This window comes from Mytilus californianus, unplaced genomic scaffold (genome assembly GCF_021869535.1).
Source record: "Mytilus californianus isolate M0D057914Y unplaced genomic scaffold, xbMytCali1.0.p SCAF_12, whole genome shotgun sequence".
Lineage (NCBI taxonomy): Eukaryota > Metazoa > Mollusca > Bivalvia > Mytilida > Mytilidae > Mytilus > Mytilus californianus.
This window is the reverse complement of record NW_026262604.1, coordinates 54,470,661-54,491,737: the sequence shown is the minus strand read 5'-3', so window position 1 is coordinate 54,491,737 and position 21,077 is coordinate 54,470,661. Positions and strand designations below refer to the sequence as shown.

Below are 21,077 nucleotides of genomic sequence, written 5' to 3'. Positions count from 1 at the left end.
CTCCAGACCTCAATTAAACTGATTATGTCTTCATCATATGAAACATATGAAAATCAAGCACAATCCCTCCTGTTAGGGGTTTAGTATCATACCATCATAAAATATATGAGAAGAACATAACCAGTGTTGTTATGTAAAATAGCTAAGGAGTTTGCTGTTTACAGGTTCTGCTTGTCTAGTTAGTATAGTTTTCAAGATAGTATGCAAAACCTTACAATCAAGTCACTAGTAAGCTCAAAAATATATTTGTTTCATGGAGAACATATATAAATATCTTTCAAAAATGTTCTAATAATTTCTAATAAACAAAGACATGTTCAAAAGACAAGAGAGAACATGGGTAATCTCCAATTTAAAAACTTGTTATGCGTGTCTTATCTTTCTGACAGCATTATGAAGTTTTAAGCACATAAAGTCATTTATTAAAAATGTCATAAATGTTAAAATAAAATAATAATTTTAAAGGAAAGGAAATGCACTTGTAAAAAAAATACTGTATTATGAATCAGATGATATTAAATTTTGTGTCAAATACACAAATGTACAATAATCTGATAATCACAAATAAAAAGAAAAAAATGTCTCGATTGTACATCTACTATATCATGTCTTCATATTTCTTTTGAAGATTTTCACATCTAACTGCACATAACATGTATAAGGTCATTAAATATTTTAGAAAAAATATATGTAAAGGAAAGAGAACATACAAGCTTGTAAAAAACACTGTATTGTATGAAGAAAATAACTAGAGGCTCTCAAGAGCCTGTGTCGCTCACCTGTATTTACTGATGCTTTGGAAATCATGTAAAATAAGGTTAAAATCATAATTAATAGTATTAGATATTAGATATTATAATGATATCTAAGATAATAACAAAAAACTGCAAAATTTTTGTAAAATTACTAACTCAGGGGCAGAAACCCAACAACGGGTCGTTGGATTTGTCTGAAAATTTCAGGGCAGATAATTCTAAATCTGATAAACATTTTTGCCACTTGTCAGATTTGCTCTAAATGCTTTAGTTTCAGAGATATAAACCAAAAACTGCATTTTACCCCTATGTTCTATTTTTAACTAAGTTGGCCATGATGGTTGGAAGGCGGGGTCATCAGACAAATTTTTTACACTAGATACCCTAATAATGATTATGGCCAAGTATGGTTAAATTTGTATCAGTAGTTTCAGAGAAGAAGATTTTTGTAAAAGATTACAAAATTTTACGAAAATTGTTAAAAATTGACTATTAAGGGCAATAACTCCTAAAGGGGTCGACTGACAATTTTGGTCATGACAACTTATTTGTAGATCTTACTTTACTGAACATTATTGTTGTTTACAGTTTATCTCTATCTATAATAATATTCAAGATAATAATCAAAAACTGCAAAATTTCCTTAAAATTACCAATTCAGGGGCAGCAACCCAACAACAGGTTGTCAGATTTGTCTGAAAATTTCAGGGCAGATAGATCTTGACCTGATAATCAGTTTTACCCTATGTCAGATTTATTCTAAATGCTTTGGTTTCAGAGATATAAGCCAAAATCTACATTTTACCCCTATGTTCTATTTTTAGCCATGGTGGCCATCTTGGTTGGTTGGCGGGGTCATCGGACACATTTTTTAAACTAGATACCCTGATGATGATTGTGGCCAAGTTTGGTTAAATTTGGCCCAGTGGTTTCAGAGGAGAAGATTTTTGTAAAAAGCTAACGACGACGACGGACGCCAAGTGATGAGAAAAGCTCACTTGACCCTTCGGGTCAGGTGAGCTAAAAAGGTGTCATAGTACACATGTAATACATACATGACATAAAGAACTTTACCTCAAATATTGTCCATTTAAATCATTTCTTTGTTGATTTTCTCACAGATCAATCATGTCAATGAACTTAATGTTTGCTGGTTAATGTTCATTTCTCTTGATCATCTGAAATTTAATTACACCACAGTTATACACTATACACATGTTGCATGTACATGTATTTAATATTTAATTGAAAACTCTTAAATCACAATATTTTAATACATGTACATTTGTTAATTCCTATAATCAGATAATGAGAGATGAAATACACCTGTTATATCTTAACTACTTTTATCATGATTATGACTATATCAGATTGTATACTACAAAAAAAATCAATGGATCACTGTCACAACATGAATAAATTGCTTCTTTGAGCACAGCTGGATACGACCGCAGAGGTCCAACCCTGAACAGTTGGGGCAAAAATGGACACAATATTGATAGTCATGTCTGAATTTGGATTGTAATTAAAAACATGAAATATTTGACACATAATAGGTTTCTGACACAGAACAACTGTAGTCAAAGAACTTATAATTGGTTATATAATTTTGAATTTATATTTAATTTTTTGCTTTAGTGCCAATACACTTTGCTGTTGCGAATTGACCCCACCCCCCCCCCAAAAAAAAATTTACCCACTTTGTTTTGCTTTTGTGCAATACACTATGCTGTTTCCTATTGACCCCCACCCCGGGCCCTTTTTTAAAAAAAAAAAAACAAATATTTGAAGAAATTTTCTTTTTAATTTCTGAAATTTGAAATGAGAAAAAATTGTCCCCTCCCACAATTTCTTATAGATCTTATATATTAGGCCAAGTAAATTTAATTAGTAGATTTTCATCCAAATTTTTGAAAAAAATGGGGTGGGTGGGAGGATTTTATTTTTTATTTTTTATTAGATATGAAACGCTCTTGTGACGTGTTCTTCATATATGCAAGTGTAATAATAAGGTTCTATCATGTATATACATGTATAACGAATCAAACATACAAAGAAATGCAAAAACCAAAATTTGAAACAGGATGTTATTAATGAAACGAAATTATCGACAGTTACCAGTAACGAAAATGAACAAAATCCGGAAATCGTAAATTTTTCAAAATAAAAAAAATTGGGGCGGAACGATTTCAGAGGGGCGGGCGGGGATGAAAATCTATCAGTTAATTTTAATTGGCCTTATCCCGCCCCCATTTTGTTTCACCTCCCCCCTTTCCCTTTTTTCCAAAAAAAATCTTTCCCTCAAGATATGGTCATATTCTCCATTCTAATTTTTAATGGAGTTTGCAACCATAATAACCCATTTAAATACATCATAAAAGTCTTAAAATAGAAAATGACATACATAACCAAAGCTAAAATTGATATTAATTAGTAGTACATGTAACTTCTAATGATAAATTGACAGCTAATCAACTAGAGACAATACATTATTTCTTTATATATAATTTACAAGCAGTGTAAGGGAGGTAATCTCAAACAAACACAAAATTGTTCTTTAAATGTATTTGGATTACCTCCCTTACACTGCTTTAAAATTATATTAATTATCCATTAACCAGGAAACCCTTGTTTTTCCCCCTTTTTTGCCCCTAATTCCTTAAATGTTTGAGCCATAACACCCCAAAGTTAATACTAACCATTCCTTAGTGGCATGGAAACTTGTGGTATAATTTCAGAGAGATTCATACACTAAAACACAATTATTGTCTGGAAACTACAAAAATGCTTATTTGGGCCCTTATTCCTAAACTGTTGGGACCATAACCCCCAAAATCAATCCCAACCTTTCTTTTGTGGTTATAAACCTTGTGTTAAAATTTCATGAATTTCTATTCACTTATACTAAAGTTACTGTCCGGAAACCAACTGTTTTTCGGACGACGACGACGACGTGACACCAATATACGACCGCAAAAAATTTTTGCGGTCGTATAAAAATAAAATGTTTAACTATTAAAGCTGATTAAATATTGTACTACTTCAGCATACATGGCATATTCAGGAAAACTTTCTTGTAATTATCTTGTAGAGTTAAAATGACTCATGACTAGTTCTGTTTAGAAATAAAAAGACTACCAGCTTAATTAATTTTAACTATTTCTGTAAAACCAGTCAGATTAATCACATTAACATTAAAAAATTATTATTTATCAAAATCAGAATTAACATCGATCTGTGTTGCAGACCACTGAGAAATGAAGCTTTACTTTAACATCATGAACATATTACATGTATTTTGCTGTCTACTGTTTGGGAATTTTTTTTTAAAGATTCTATTGGACTGTAGAAAAAATTCTTACATCATCATGATCATTGATGATCATAAAAACATATGGAAATAACAAGATGTTGTAGTCGATTGCCAATAACATGAATAAAACAACTCTCCACCAGAGACCAAATGACAATAAGTATTCAACTATAGATACATGAACATATACAGTAGGTCACTGTAGTCCTTTAACAATGAGCTAAACCAATACCACATCATCTTCGCTAGCCAAGGGTTACAATCCACTTCCCTCCTCTCCACCCTTGGCGGATTGAGATAGAATTTCGGAGACACAAAGTAATGATTTTAATTGGTTGCAGTCGAAACTCACTGAATCCAATCAAAAAGCGTCTATAACATGATCACATGTAAATGTAGAAAGTGTATGTAAACAATTGCCACGTGCTTATTGTGCAACAAGTCTTTACATCCCTAAACATACGACTATATTTAGTGACAATTTGAATGTTTTAAATCAACTAATAGAAGTTCCTGTGTATGTTTCTTGCACAAATGCATTAACATGATTAATGTCAACGTATATTTTCGTTTCCTGCTTTACCAAGTGTGTAGAATCTAGACGCTACCTTGTTTTTACCTCCAAATTGAAGAGTTCAAGTGCTACAATTGGTCAAGAATGATGTATTAGGAATGGGCGTGACTTAAATCTACCGATAGATGGTGCAACATTGTTATCACAAATGTTGGCTTAATCTGCCAAGGGTGGAGAGGAGGGAAGTGGATCGTAACCCTTGGCTAGCGAAGATGATACCACATATATACTAATATAGCAATTAAGCTATAAGAGGCGCCGACATGACAAACGTCAAATGTTAAACAATTCAAACAAGAAAAATAAATTACAGATTGAAATTTCACCAGGTGGGCTTGTAGCAAAGAGCATGAAGCGTGATCGATATATATATCGAAGACTGAATAATTTAATAAAAAATTTGTAAGGGGTTCTCTGAACCCTGTGTCTCGCCTATGATTGCTGCTGTCAGTGTAAAAGTGTAATGTTGACTTAAAAAGTGAGTCCATTTATCAGTAAAATACAGAATGTTAAAAAAGATTCAAACTTTCTCTTTAGATACCATTTCTTTGTCTTGAAGATTAGCTTCTGTCCAAGTTTTATAACAATCCATGAAGGTTAACAAACTAAATATCATGTCAAAAAAATTTAATCCCAGACTGTCAGTAAATGTTAACTGTAAAAAAAGTCCATCTATCAGAAAAATACTGAAAATGAAAATATATTTTTAAAAGAGTGCTTCAGACATTATCTCTTAATCATAAAAAAGTTTCATTAAATTCTATGAAGGTTTGACAAAGTATTTGATGTGTAACAAACTTTAACCCCAGTATCTATTTGTTTTTAAATGTAAAAAAAACTAAGTCCATTTAAAATAAATATTTTCAAAATTTTGCTCTTACTACGTATACTGTATTTTGGTCATAAACAAGCTTCTGTCCAAATTTCGTCAAATTCCATGAAGGTTTGACAAAGTTATTGATGACTGAAAAAGTTTAACCTTAGACTGAATATGAATGTTAACTGTAAATAAACTGTCCATTTATCAGTAAATAAAATACGGAAAAATGAAAATAAATATTTTCAATTTAATTTTCATGATTTTGCTCTGGATACTGTATTTTGGTCATAAACAAGCTTCTGTCCAAATTTTATCTAATTCCATGTAGGTTTTACAAAGTTATTAATGTCCCAAAAACCTTTTACCACAGACTGAACCTTAATGTTGATGCCGCCGATGACGGCGGAATCAAGGATCGCTATGTCTCGCTTTTACAAATAAATTTCGCAGGCTCGACAAAATGAGACATTTCAAGCATGTCCTTGACTGTGCTAAAAATTGAAGTCGCGCTTTATCTTACATGATTTAAGTGCTTATAAATTTATAAACACTATATTCAATAATTCAACTTTCCTACAAAATCAATTCAGTGTCATGGTAATAAAGTCATACACAGTAACATATTTATGTCATTTTTAAAATCTTAATAAAATTCTTTAATACTCTAATGTTTAAAATTCATGAAATTGTTGAATCGTGGTGAAATTTATAAATTATTCATATCTTTAAAAAATCTTTTGTACTAAACATGCTAAAAGTTATTTTTAATGTATGACATATATTTAAAGTCGCTGCAAAATGTTTCAATAACATTGACATCATGCATGTTACATGCACAATATTTTTTTAAACTACCATTTAATTGGTTTGAAAAGAAACAAGATTTGATCATTAGCTATTGCACATTTAATCACTACAACTATGCACATGATGCATATAAGAAGGGCAAAGAACAAATTAAAAGACACTTGTCAGTTAGCGCTCACAAATAAGGGGGTCTCATTGGGGGGTTCTGATCCCGGATCCCGCTTACTGTTTTGTCAGATTCCCGTATCCCGCTTACACTATGTACGTAAGCAATTCTCATTTTTTTTTGTAATTTCCCGTGTCCCGCTAGACTTCATTTCCCGTTTTCACGGAACAATAATTTGTCTTTCATGTGTCACGCTTACAAAAAATCGGCAATCCCGCGTCACGCTTAGACCCCAATGAGACCCACACATAATCCCAGGCTGTTCCTTGCAAAGTCCGTGCTTTGGTACATGTGGTATATATAGGAATCTGATGTTCAGTAGTTGTCGTTTGTTGATGTGGTTCATAACTTCATAAGTGTTTCTCGTTTCTCGTTTTTTATATAGATTAGACCGTTGGTTTTCCTGTTTGAATAGTTTTACACTAGTAATTTTTTGGGACCCTTTATAGCTTACTGTTTGGTGTGAGCCAAGGCTCCGTGTTGAAAACCGTACTGTGACCTATAATGGTTTACTTTTATAAATTTTGACTTGGATGGAGAGTTGTCTCATTGGCACTCATACCACATCTTCTTATATCTATATACATATAAAGTTTTACACCAGTAATTTTTTGGGGCCCTTTATAGCTTACTGTTCATGTATATAGAAATAGAACTTTGAATCAATAAACAAACTAAGAGGCTGTAAAGTAATTTTTTGGTTGAAAATTTATGTCTCTAACTTGTTACTGCACTCTCTATTCAAAGGCAAGCAAAAAAATTACACAAATAAAAAATAAGACCTTTTTTTTTAGTTTTGAACATGTAATTGAAAGCATAAAAACAAAATGAATCACTGAATCCAGAACACAAGTCACCAATAACACCATGTTTCTTATCATCCTATACATGATATAGGTTCACCAGAATACTATACATTGTAATTTTTTGGTAAAAATCATAAAATGGGTTAAAAATGTCATGATTTCGACCTTTTGGCAATCTATTATACTTTGAAAGATAAAGAGCAAAAAATGTGAAAAAATAGTAAAAATTTGTGACATTCACTGCAGTCAGTCAGGGATAATACTTATGTTTTTTTATTTACTGGTAAATAATTTTGGAGGTAGATTTATATCCCTTAGACATTCATTTTTTTCTTTAGATAAAAGACTATGCTTACACATGTTACATTTGTAACATGCTTTTTAGCCTTACATTTCACACCAAAACTTAAATACCCCAAGGATGATTGTGGCCAATTTTGGTTCAAAGTGGCCCAATAGTTGCAGAGGATAAGATTTTTGTAAAAGTTAATGGATGAATGACATCTTTGGACTACATGAGCTATATCTTATTACAAAATGTACATGTATTTATATGTGTTATTCAAAAGCACCAAAAGGACATCCTTAATTACACAATTACTTGATCTGTATTTGAGAGACAAAACTTTGCTAAACTTCCTATACAATATATGGTATCATTCGTCCAACAAGTCTGCTCATTTTCTTAGCATAAAATTAAAGGAATCAACTTATCAGTCATGGGTATAACTTCAATAAGTTATTAGAGAAAAATAACATACATTTGTTATTGTTGACTAAAAATCCCAAAACTGGTATGTATTCAAGTTCTATAATTTTGATATTATTATTGTCTATATGCATACTAAACTTTAGAAAGATATACATGAGCATGATGATATAGTTTGTCAATCATGCATATTACATCTGTGTTATTACAGAAAAAATATACCTGTTATACATTTGTAACTAAAGGATGTTATCACAGCTACTCTAAATCACTTTAAACATGTTAAAGCCTTTGCTCAGACATCTATCATGCTAATAGTTACATTCATCACAAGTGCATGGCAATATTGCCCTAGTAGTGCATGCAGTCACAAACTAAACTCTTGTCTGTACATAAATAAAGGTTTGCTGTAGTAATGGGAGACTTATGAGTATGTCGTTGAGCCATAGCTATCCACAGATGACAGTAAAAACAGTGGCTTCATTTTGGGGTTAACAAAAGCTGACCTGTCAAGACATTTATCTTATTTACTTAAATGATTTAACTTGAGATTACTGAGACATGACTATTTTTTAGGTAAAGCATGAAACAGGGAAAGAGATGCACCAATTAAAATCATAAAACACTGAATTCATTAATCATGTCAATATAATTAAAGTACATGGAGGAAAATACATGGAGGAAGATTCACATAGGGCGTAATATGCACCAATGGGAACAGTTGTGCCATAAGACCATAAGATTGAGGATTGAGGACAGGGGTGTTTCCATGATATTTGAAAGAGAGGGTGTAGAATACAATCTTTTGAAAAAAAATTTTGATCTTTTTTGGGCTAAAAAACATAAAATAATTGTGAAATGCACTAATGTAACGGTTCCAGCTGACTTGGAGCATGTATATTTTATAGTTAAAGTGTCAGGGTTTGATATTCTTTATGCCAAATTCTCTCCATTAATCGACTACGGTATATTAAAATGATTGGATGGATCTTAACAGCAGTAGACCAATAACGAGAAATTCCAAATTCTAGGGTATAGGGCGTTACTTTACATATCAATAGTCCTAGGCCAGGATTTTATGAACGGGAGGCGTAATTCCGGTTGCCCTGGTATAGGGTCCATGGGGAATGTCAGAAGCTCCTGGATTTCAACAATTTAGCATCAAATTTTGAAGTATTATATATAAATAACAGACTCTATGATAGACAAATTGGTGAAAATAGTCTGACTTCGGATCATTCAAATCATGTATTGATTAACATGTGGATATCAAATCTTTGGAGGAAGTTGTAAATTCAGTTAAAAGGTTATATGAAATGGGCATGAAAAATGAAAATTAAATCTTTAACGATAGCTTTTTCTGAACTTTTGATATGTATATATATATAAGGCCAAGTAAATTTAATTAGTAGATTTTCATCCAAATTTTTGAAAAAAATGGGGTGGGTGGGAGGATTTTATTTTTTATTTTTTATTAGATATGAAACGCTCTTGTGACGTGTTCTTCATATATGCAAGTGTAATGATAAGGTTCTATCATGTATATACATGTATAACGAATCAAACATACAAAGAAATGCAAAAACCAAAATTTGAAACAGGATGTTATTAATGAAACGAAATTATCGACAGTTACCGGTAACGAAAATGAACAAAATCCGGAAATCGTAAATTTTTCAAAATAAAAAAAATTGGGGCGGAACGATTTCAGAGGGGCGGGCGGGGATGAAAATCTATCAATTAATTTTAATTGGCCTAAGTCTAAATTGAAAACAACGTTCAAACCTATGATTGCGTTGGATAAAAATCGCAATTTTTATACTTGTGCATGTAAAACAAATTTCGTGGTAGAGGGGTCTAAATACAGCACAAACAACAATTTCCAAAAGACCAAAAAAAGTGAAAAAGTCTATTTTAACAAAACGCATTTGACTAACAGGTCGAACAACTGATCTTCTTAAACCCTGCTGACTGCCATTGGCGATTGCCAAATAAATTGATCACCAGATCTAACAAAATGGATCTTAATATTAACTTAATACCAAACAGAAAACAATAAACTTGTGGAAAAGATGGTATACCACAAACATGAGGTGCAAAAATTTGTACACCATATCCGGATTTCGACAATTAACGTCTCCAGTGGTCTTGTTAGCCCAAAATAGAAGGGCGCCGCGCCCTGGGTGCCCTCAGCCGCGCCTTGGGTGCCTTCATCCGCGCCCTTCTGCCCTAACGCCTTTTTCCTAAAAACCCTTGTGCCGTTTTGGTAATAACGAAATAGAAAACCGATACATATTAGAAAATGATGTTAACGAAAATTCATCAAATGTATTTCTTAATGCTTGTATCACTAAAGATGAAATATTGAAGGCCATAAAAAGCCTGAAAAATAATAAGACACCTGGTGATGATCTTATTGTAAATGAGTATATATGTTCGTCAATTGAATTTTTTATTGATGTTTATGTGTATCTATTTAATCTTATTTTTGACACAGGATTGTTGCCTGAGGCATGGTTAATAGGAAATGTAATTCCATTGTTTAAAAACAAAGGCTCTGAAAATGATCCACAAAACTATAGGCCTATAACGTTATTATCTACTCTGGGTAAACTTTTTACCTCAATATTGAACACAAGATTATGTAATTATCTTGATGAATTATGTATACTAAATGAAAACCAAGCAGGTTTCAGAAGGGATTATTCTACGACTGAACACATTTTTACTATACATATTTTATTTGAATTATTGAAATTGGGAAAGAAAAGGTTACATTGTGCTTTTATCGACTTTGAAAAAGCGTTTGACTCTTTACAGCGAAATTTACTTCTGTTCAAATTATTGCAGAATGAAGTAAATGGGAAATTTTTTCCTGTTATTCAGAATATGTATGATTTTGCCAAATCTCGTATTATACATGGGGGCAAAAAATCCGATTTCTTCCCTTGTGAGATGGGGGTACGGCAAGGGGAAAACCTTTCACCTGCTTTGTTTTCTATATTTTTAAATGATCTTCAAACTTTTTTTGAACAGAAAAATATAACTGGCTTAAAATCTATATCACAAGATATCGAAAATGAGCTGTCAGTATTTTTGAAATTATTTCTACTTTTATATGCAGATTATACTGTTTTATTAGCAGAAAATAGCACTGATCTACAATACATGTTAAATACCTTTTACGAATATTGTGAAGAATGGAAAATGAAAATAAATACAAATAAAACTGAAGTTTTGATCTTTTCGAGTGGCAGAATGCCAGCAAATCTCAAGTTCACAGTAAATTGCAATGATATTGAAATTGTAAAAGAATACAAATATTTAGGTATTTTATTTTCTAGAAGTGGATCCTTTTTATCAAATAAAAAATATTTAAAAGAGCAAGCCACAAAAGCTATGTATAGTGTTTTAAAAAAAGGTAGAGAAAACAATTTGTCAATAGAATGTCAACTTGATTTATTTGACAAAATGGTTTTACCAATACTGTTATATGGATCAGAAATATGGGGTTTTGAAAATATAGATATACTTGAACGTGTACATTTACAATTTTGTAAAATGATTTTACATTTAAAACAGTCTACTCCAAATTTCATTGTGTATGCAGAGCTTGGCAGATACCCCATTACCGTGTCTGTAAAATTGCGAATGGTTAATTTCTGGAGTAGACTTCTTAATGGAAAAGAAAGTAAAATTTGTGTTATATTATACAAACTTGTATTTTTATATTATAATGATAACGGAATAGAAACTAAGTGGATATCATACATGTCATATGTTAAAAATATTTTTGATAATTGTGGTATGTCAAATATATGGAATGCACAGTTTGTTGATAAATGGGTGACAAAATGTATTGAGCAAAAACTCAAAGACCAGTTCCAACAAGAATGCTTTGCTTTTGTTGCAGACTCGCCTAAAACTATATGTTATCGTATTTTTAAAAAGAATTTTCAATTTGAAAAAATATTTTTCTTCTTTGCCTTACAAATTTATTCATACATTTTGCAAATATAGATGTGGAAGTCACCACTTGCCGATTGAGTCTGGAAGGTGGCAGGGTATACTGAGAGAAGACAGAATCTGCCGTCTCTGTGACTCAAACGACATTGGTGACGAGTATCATTACATCATGAATTGTGGAACATTTAATTTGGAAAGAAAGAAATTTTTACCGAAATACTGTTTGTCAAACCCTAATATCTATAAATTTGATCAACTGTTTAATTCATCAAATATTGTAATATTAGAAAAACTATGTAAACTTATCAAAGTTATAAATGTGAAAGTCAGTCCTCCAAGTTAATTTTATTGTATTGTTCGCACATGCATGCAAAAATTGTACTTTATAGTTATATTCATGTATGTTCTCTATAACTATGTAATTGTAGTTTTATGAGAAATAAAGTATTCGTATTCGGTAAAATTACCTTTTGTTTCATCGATTTCTTATCGCAAAGTTAAATTACATATATGACACCATAAATTTGATGAATGTGTCAGCGAGTGTTTTTAGCTTGGGTCGGCATTTTCGATCTCCAAGAAGAGTGTATAAATGAAGACTTCCATGACTTTAGAATAGAATTTAAGTCATCAAAATACAACTATGCCTTCACAGAAACGCCGTCCATCTCAACTTGTGAACAACAAGCAAACGTTAAACGTGTTAGAAATTAATTTTGGAGTTACTTCCCCTGTTTTAGCGTATTACAAATTTGTGCTCCTTAAATATTATCTAGTATTAAAAATAGGAATAAATTGTCAATTGAATACAAAATTATATAAGAATGTTACCTTAAGGATATTAACTGTCTTTGAACATACCAAAAAAAATATATTGCAATTTATTTTTCATAATCATACTTTTAGCATTCCATGTTCTATACATTTTCAAATAAGAAATTTGTAAGTGAAGTTGTTATGATGATGTTAGCTGCAATCCTACAAAAATGGGTTGTGTGAAGTTAAACTATCATAACATAAACTTGATGAAGCTTGACTAAATAATTCTTTAACACAAACATTGAAAAAAAGATTTTCTAGCTGAAAATTTTGAAATAAGACAACTCTGTTACAAGTATGCTAAACTATGAGATGTTTAGTTTATGTTGTTTTTTTTTTTTGGAAAAGGGGGGGGGGGGGGGGAGGGAGAATAGTAAGTTAATTTGCCTCTATCAATTTATAGTGATGTGATGTATGAATGTGTATTGACATGTTTTATGAACATGTCGTATGAATTACATTTTCTAATGCAAATTTTATAGAATAAATAATCAAAACAACAACTTATGCATCTTTATTAACAACATATACAGTAAAAAGAATGTGAACTCGTGATATACACAGAAACGTAGACAAAAGAAATGAGCAGTGCCTTTTTCTTTCATAAAAAAGTGCCCTGCCCTCCACTGGCACCCTGCCCCTTTTGATTTCTAGCTGGAGCACTGGTCTCTTCAGTGATGTTAGGGATCGAAACGGTATTTGGAAGGCCATATAATTTACCTCAATTCAGGAAAGACTCTTGAATTTTAAAGAGTCGAAATAGGATGAACGGATCATATAAACCAGAAGGTAAACTTCAAAATATATATATATATACCCGTTTTGTTAAAATATAACTTTTCACTGTTTTGGTCTTTTGGAAAATGTTGTTTGTGCTGTATTTAGACCCCTTTACCAAGAAATTTGTTGTGCATGCACATGTTTAAAAATTGCGGTTTTTATCCAACGCAATCATAGGTTTGAACGTTGTTTTCAATTTAGTAGATATAAAAAGATGTGGTATGAGTGCCAATGAGACAACTCTCCATCCAAGTCACAATTTATAAAAGTAAACTATTATAGGTCAAAGTACGGTCTTCAACACGGAGCCTTGGCTCACACCGAACAGCAAGCTATAAAGGACCCCAAAAATGACTAGTGTAAAACCATTCAATCGGGAAAACCAACGGTGTAATCTATATAAGAAACGAGAAACACCTATGAACCACATCAACAAACGACAACTACTGAACATCAGATTCCTGACTTAGGACAGGTGCAAACAGTTGCAGCGGGTTTAAACGTTTTAATGATACCAAACATTCACCCTTATCTGAAACAATAGTGTAACATTGTATTTATAATACCCCGTTCTAGATAGTCAAATCTGACCCCTTCCAATGCAAGGCGAAAAAAACATTTCAAACAATTTAGCTGAAAATGCAACCCAGTTTGTCAGAACATACCCGGTATCATATATATAGCGAGTATCCCCCTGGTCAATGCTGGTAGATGTAGAATGGCCATTGGGGAAGTGTCACACAAAACAACCATTTCATGTATAGATTTACTTACCGCTTTGGTTGTTTAAAAAAGGTGTCCAAGTCACACCATCGGATGGGGGAATCAGTATAAAAAGAAATCAGAGTACAGTACTACCTGTGACATTATCTTACTAATGGTGGCCATAAAAAATATGGTCACCATGATGGCCCTAAATGTCCATCATTGTACCTCCTGTTGCTTAATTAATACACAAGGTATTAATCAAAAACTAGTCAAGGATAAAGGGAAATCATGACTGCATTTAAGTGTTAAAATTATATAACTTACAGGTAAAGTGTCTCAGGTGAAATATATGTGTTTGTCAAATTTAATAACTGTGATAATCAGATAATGACAAGAAATTTCTAAAATAAAATGACATAATAAAACTAGTTGAACATATAGCTTCCTAACTTTTATTTGTAAAATTTTTCTCATGACTGTTTGTTTTGATATTATAACATGTATACCTTTTAAATAATTCTCTTAATTTAAGTTATTTGTTACATGTATTTTTTGGCAAGTGAATAACAAATGAATATCATCTTCTAATATAATGCAAACTTTCACATCGCCTGCCTTTTTCTATTGAAAAGGTGTTCTCAAATTAATTTTCTAAAATCAAAATTGTTTATACTTGTAAACTGCTTTCAACATTGTTTAACAAATGTTTAAGATTATCTTTAGAACTTATTCGAAATAAAATTTAGGCAATTCATTATATCTCTATTGAATAAATACATGTTTATCAATACAGAAAAATTTGACAATATTTTTATTGTCATATAAACATTTTACAATTTAATCAAGTTTCTGACAAAAAAAACAAAAAAAAACATTATAATGCAAAGAAATAACAATTCTATAAGAAATCAAAACACATGGAAAAAAATTATTAGGTGTCTGCCCTCAGTTCTAATGACTTTTTTTATAAAGGAGCCAATATTTTAAACATGTTCCATGTTATAGAGGTTTAGCATTTCTTTTACTTTTTGTTCTTGGTTAAAATTTTATTCTTAGATTCAAGATTTTATTCATAAACTGGTCAGAGACATTATTATGAGAAGGTAAGCAATTTTCAAATTGATTATCTCTAAGTTGTTATGTTTATTTTACAAACAATTATATCCTTTATAGGAATTTGTATCCACCATCTTCTATTTCTAAATTATGACCACTAATTCTGTTCTTAGTGAAGCATTTGAGTTTACTGTTTTCATCATAAGTTTTTATTTCATTTTCAAAAATGTTTTTATTTTTTTTCTTAAATTTCATTTTTAATCAAGGGCTTTAAAGAATCTAATTCATTCAAGTCCCTGCAATTATTAACTTTATCTAAAAGGCCTGAGTGGAGTGAAATATTTTTTGCAATTTGTATACCAAGAATAAGTATCATGCATATGCCAGTCCTGCACTTTCCGACAATATAATACACAGAACAAAACATGATTTAATTAATGGACCATAAAAATGTCACAATCTATATGGAAGTGTACTTTATTTTTTTCTGGAGACAAATTTTGCCTGTTAACTGACAAAATTAGCCAAACTGAAGATAACATACTTTATAAGTTTACAATTGTTTCAACAGAGACATATTATATATGTGTATATATGTCTCTGGTTTCAAAAAGCAAGACAATTTTTTCTTTAAATGCAATTTCTTTTCATAAGATTTACTTTATTCAGAGATAAGAACATTTTTCATTATGATTAGCATTTATCAAAATTTTATAATAACTAGGTAGCCATTTGGGAAATTTAAGTCTCTTTAGTGGTTCTTCATGCACAACTCCAGTTTTGAGATTTGAAAAATATAAAAGATAAACAAAAATAGTTTATTCCTATACCATATAATGATGTTTGTAGTTTTCCTGAATAATAATCATGATATTAGATTATACAAGTCAACTTTATTAACAAAATTTATTGTAAATGGATTGATATTCTTGATATTGATAATTTTAATTTGTTAAGAAACAGGCTTGTTAAATTACTTGCTTGATGGTTCCTTTACACATATCATGTTCATGATTATAAGTTATAATTAATAATAATTCATATTATAATGCAAACAAACAATAGAATTCCATGCACATCATGTACAATAACTTTTTTTTACTGAAAAAAATAATTATTTAAAGGATTCTCTGTTTTGTTTTCAAATGCTAGTCAATAACTTATCTTTGAATTTTTGTCATTTTTACTCAAGATTCTTTCCCAAAAAAATTAAAAGAATAACATGAATAAGAAGCAAAAAAAAAAAATAACATAAAAAAATAAAAACATTAGAAAAAAACGAAAAAATGTAAATTTAGACAGTAAAAATCAACAAATGATATGAATTTAGTTCAATTAACAAAGACTAAAGCAACATTCTATTCTACATTTTCAAGAAAAGGTGAAATGTCAATTTGAGAAACGCGTACGCCCATTACGCCCTTACCTGGACCCGCCCCTGGAGGATGTCAATATGTTATCTGTAAATCTGATGTACAGAATGTAGATTTATCCTTTTGTTCCTAGATCAGTAGATGACTTAGGAAGGCGTCACAACGAAATTAAAATTGCCTTTTCAAGATGCATAATTATTTGGACTACTATGCGACACAATAATGTAGCCTAGCCGTGTCTAGTATATGCTCCGCGTCGGTCTCGACACAGAGAGAAGCTCTATTGATAGTCGACTTTATTATTTACAGAATTTTATTGATAGAATTTCCGATTCCTGTGGTCTCGAGTAGTGAACCATGAACATGATGAACAATGATCAGTTTCTGTTTATTTAACCCACTAAATTACCATGACAAGCATTTAGAAAAAAACCAACATTGTTTAAAATGGTGACTGTAATGAAAACTTACTTTTCAAAAGCTTTCTGCATGCTAGTCACGTCAAAACGGTCAAATGCACTGTTTCTTTTCATTTTTTTTTCGCGTGTAACTAATGAGACAAGGGAAATAACTCAAATTAAAAACTAACAAAAAACCAAATCCGGTGTAAATCAGATTTTTCCGGAAATATCAGGAAAATATATCTGGCCTATCTATCTTTCAATCAGTTTAATTGAGCTCTGGAGCTGGCATGTCAGTAACTGCTAGTAGTCCTTTGTTAATTTATGTTCATCATTGTCATTTTGCTTAGTTTCTTCTGTTACATTTTCTAACATCGGACTCGGACTGTGCGTATTGCTCGAGGTATTGCTACAGGTGTGTTTGTTTATTCAACATTGACTAGAGGTATAGGTGGAGGGTTGAAATATCACAAAAAATGTTTAACCCCGCCGCATTTTTTTATGCCTGTCCCAAGTCAGGAACCTCTGGCCTTTATTAGCCTTGTATGTTTTTTTTTTAAAATTTGGTTCATTTATATGTTTCGCAGTTTAGTGTGATGACCATTTTTGCTGAACTAGTATACATTATTGTCTAGGGGCCATCAAAAACAATTACTACAACAATCAGTGAGACCAAAGACATCGTAATCATATCTAATCAGCATTCTAAATTACAAAACTTTGAATTTTCGGAATACTAAGGCTTTTCCACCTCAGAAATATATTACCTTAGCTGTATTTGGCAAAACTATTAGGAATTTTGGGTCCTCAATGCTCTTCAACTTCGTACTTTATTTGGCCTTATTAACTTTTTTGATTCGAGCGTCACTGATGAGTCTTTTAGTGTAAACAATATTTTATTTTGAAAATAATAACGTTTACATTACAAAATGACAATTTTTATGGGGATTAGAAAACAAGTGAATTTTCACTTTTACAAATTCCTCTCCCATATAATATAATAATAGATGGATGGCGTCAAAAATATTTTTTTAAATGAAATAAGAAGCATTTGTTGACCAAATTCACAACTGAACTACAGTGCTATCAAACTACACAGGTATAACTATAAATATAAATTAACGACATATAATTATATATCTCAATACATGTATATGAAATTCACACGAATCTCTTTGTTTTAAGAATAAAATCTTGAATAATGACAAAGTTATCAGAATTCTCAATGTCGGACATCAAAGGATTATACCATACAGTAAGTTATGTATATTAGGCTGACATGACAAGTTACTCAGCATAAACTCTCTAAGTAATTGGTATTGCGGACAACGCAATAAAAAGTGTTCAGATGTTTCAAGCTGTCTACATTTGCAAAAAGGATCAGTAACTAATTTTTTTCTATACAAATGATCATTCAGACCACTGCTGTCAGTTCTAATTCTGGTGTGCAAAATTTGTCCTAGTCTACTACCACTATAAAAATATTTTGGGACAACCCAAGTTTTCTTCAAATACTTCTTAAATATATATAAAGAAGAATTTCTGATATTAATTGGAATCTCGTTCCAAAGACGGACAGTAGAAGGAAGAAAACTGTTATGATAATAATTCGTTCGTGCAGGCATGTGAGGCACATTTCCTGCGTTGCGTGTCCCATACGGATGTGATTGGCCAAAGTTGGTAGGGACTAGATTTGAAAGATAGGCTGGAGAGTTATTGTTAGCCATCTGATGAAACAAAATAAGCTTGTGATTTTTTCGCCTTTCCCTGAGAGTTTCCCACCGGTCTCTTTTAGAAGAATTTGTAGACTTGTTAACTTAGTAGCCCCAGTAACTATACGTGCTGCCTCATAATTAATTTGTTCCAGTCGATCTTTCAAATATTCTGGACAATTATCCCAGAAAACATCGGCATACTCTAAAATAGGTCGAACATATGAAAAATACATGACTTCAAGCGTTTTCCTGTCCGCCTTGAACTTAAGCCTTCTTAACATATTCAGACGGACAGATGCTTTTGCTATGATGCCATCAATTTGTATTTTCCAGCTGCCGTCACTCGAAAAATGTAAACCAAAGTGTTTGTGTGACTCGACAGTTTTTATTACATTACTATTCATAAATAATGACGGATGATGATCAGGGTCTTTTTTTCTAGATATTATCATTGATTCAGTTTTCTTCGGGTTAAACTTCACTAACCATTCATCTGCCCATTTTTGAATTCGATACATATCATAATTTAGAGTAATAGAAGTAACCAGAGGATTTTCGACAACTGCATATATGCTTGTGTCGTCAGAAAATAGCTTAATATAACAATTAACCTCATTTACAATATCATTAATAAAAACTAAAAATAACAATGGACCCAAAATTGATCCTTGAGGAACACCAGAGTTAATGTCTGCCAAGGAGGACACTTTCCCATTTATAACCACCCTTTGTTTACGGTCAGCCAAATAATTTTTGAGCCAAAGAAGAAGATTCCCAGTTATGCCCATCTTTTTTAGTTTAAATAATAAACCTCTATGCCATACGCGGTCAAAGGCTTTACTTATATCAAAGAAGACAATTCTGATATCTTTCCCCTCATCTAAGGCCTTACTAAAAACACGAGTCAAGTATAATAGCTGGTTACGAGTTGAATCTTTTAACATAAACCCCGACTGGTGTTCCGACAAGAGATTCCTTATAAAGTTCATAATATGTTTATATATACATCTTTCAAAAGTTTTACTTATAACACTCAACAATGAGATGGGTCGATAATTACCAATATAATTTCTTTCGTCCTTCTTAAAAACAGGAATAACATTAGCTAACTTCCATGCTATTGGATAATACATTTTAGTCAAACTTAGATTGAATATATAGCACAAAGGTTTTGCTAAAATATCTGAGGCAATTTTCAAAAGTCTTGGGCTAATTCCATCAGGACCAGATGTTTTATTAACATTGGTTATTTGAAGAATGTCTTTCACCTCATGCTCCTGAAGAATTATATTGTCAAGACACGTGACAGGGGGATTATCGTCAGAAGGAACAGACATGTTTTATCAGAAATGTTTGACTGCGACGCAAAAAAAGCATTAAAAGCTTCAGCTTTATCAATGTCGTTATATAAAAAATCATTGTTGTCGAGAAGTGGGGGGATATCAGATTCTCTGGACTTAAATCCAGCTAGATGTGATGCTGTTATCCACCAACTTCTTATACTCAATGAGTCAGACCGTAATTTCGCAACGAGACCGTCGATGTAGTCTTGTTTTTGTTTTCGGACTAGATTTACGGTCTTGTTTCGAAACTTTCGAAATTTTGACCAGTGCTCTGGAAGATTAGACTTCCTCGCTCTTTTGTTCATCCTATTTCGCTTTCTGATTGCGCGACGAATAGAATTGTTAATCCACGGCGGATTTGTCTTCCTAACTGTTATGATTTTATTAGGAATCGATTCCGCTGCGGTTTTCAATAGAATTTGTGTAAAAGTCTCTACAAGAAGCTCGACATCGTTATTTCCATCTTTTATGAAATTTTCCCAATCGACTGCGGACAATTTTTCTCGGAATAAATTAAGATCCCCTCTATCGTACAGCCAAATTCGACGCTTAAAGCACGTTTGAGAAGGTTTCTCAATTTTTATTATTCCGAATGTCGGACAATGATATCTAATGTTTGCATTTAGGAACGGATGACCAACATGTACAAGATCGATTACATTCCTTTTATTAGCAATCACTAGAGTAGTATGAAAATGACAATTCTACACCACCCACACTTTTCAAGGGAAAATCCTGCATAGGACCCCCAACCCCGACGGCCAAATGCAAACGGACGGCACCCCCATTGAGCATAGGGTAAATATAAGAATGGCATATGTATTCGATGGTAGAAAAGTCGATCCAGAGGATAGTGGGGATCATGATACCTTAAAGGGAAGGATGTCACAGATTAAAATAAATAAAGATATGACATCTGAAAGAAATATGATGGATTTCTTTCTGGAGAATGAAGAAGATTTGGAA

At 31.8% G+C, this 21,077-nt stretch overlaps 1 protein-coding gene across 1 annotated transcript in view; it reads right to left on the bottom strand.

The window, feature by feature from the left end:
* LOC127722025 (uncharacterized) overlaps positions 1 to 17,211 on the bottom strand; it is a 39,565-nt gene extending 22,354 nt beyond the window's left edge. Inside the window, exons 1-2 of the mRNA XM_052228878.1 lie at positions 17,124 to 17,211; positions 1,830 to 1,933 (exon numbers count right to left, since the gene is read on the bottom strand). The gene's annotated coding sequence lies outside the window, so the exon portion shown is untranslated. The remainder of the gene's footprint in view (positions 1 to 1,829; positions 1,934 to 17,123) is intronic.
* Between the last annotated feature and the right edge of the window lie 3,866 nt (positions 17,212 to 21,077).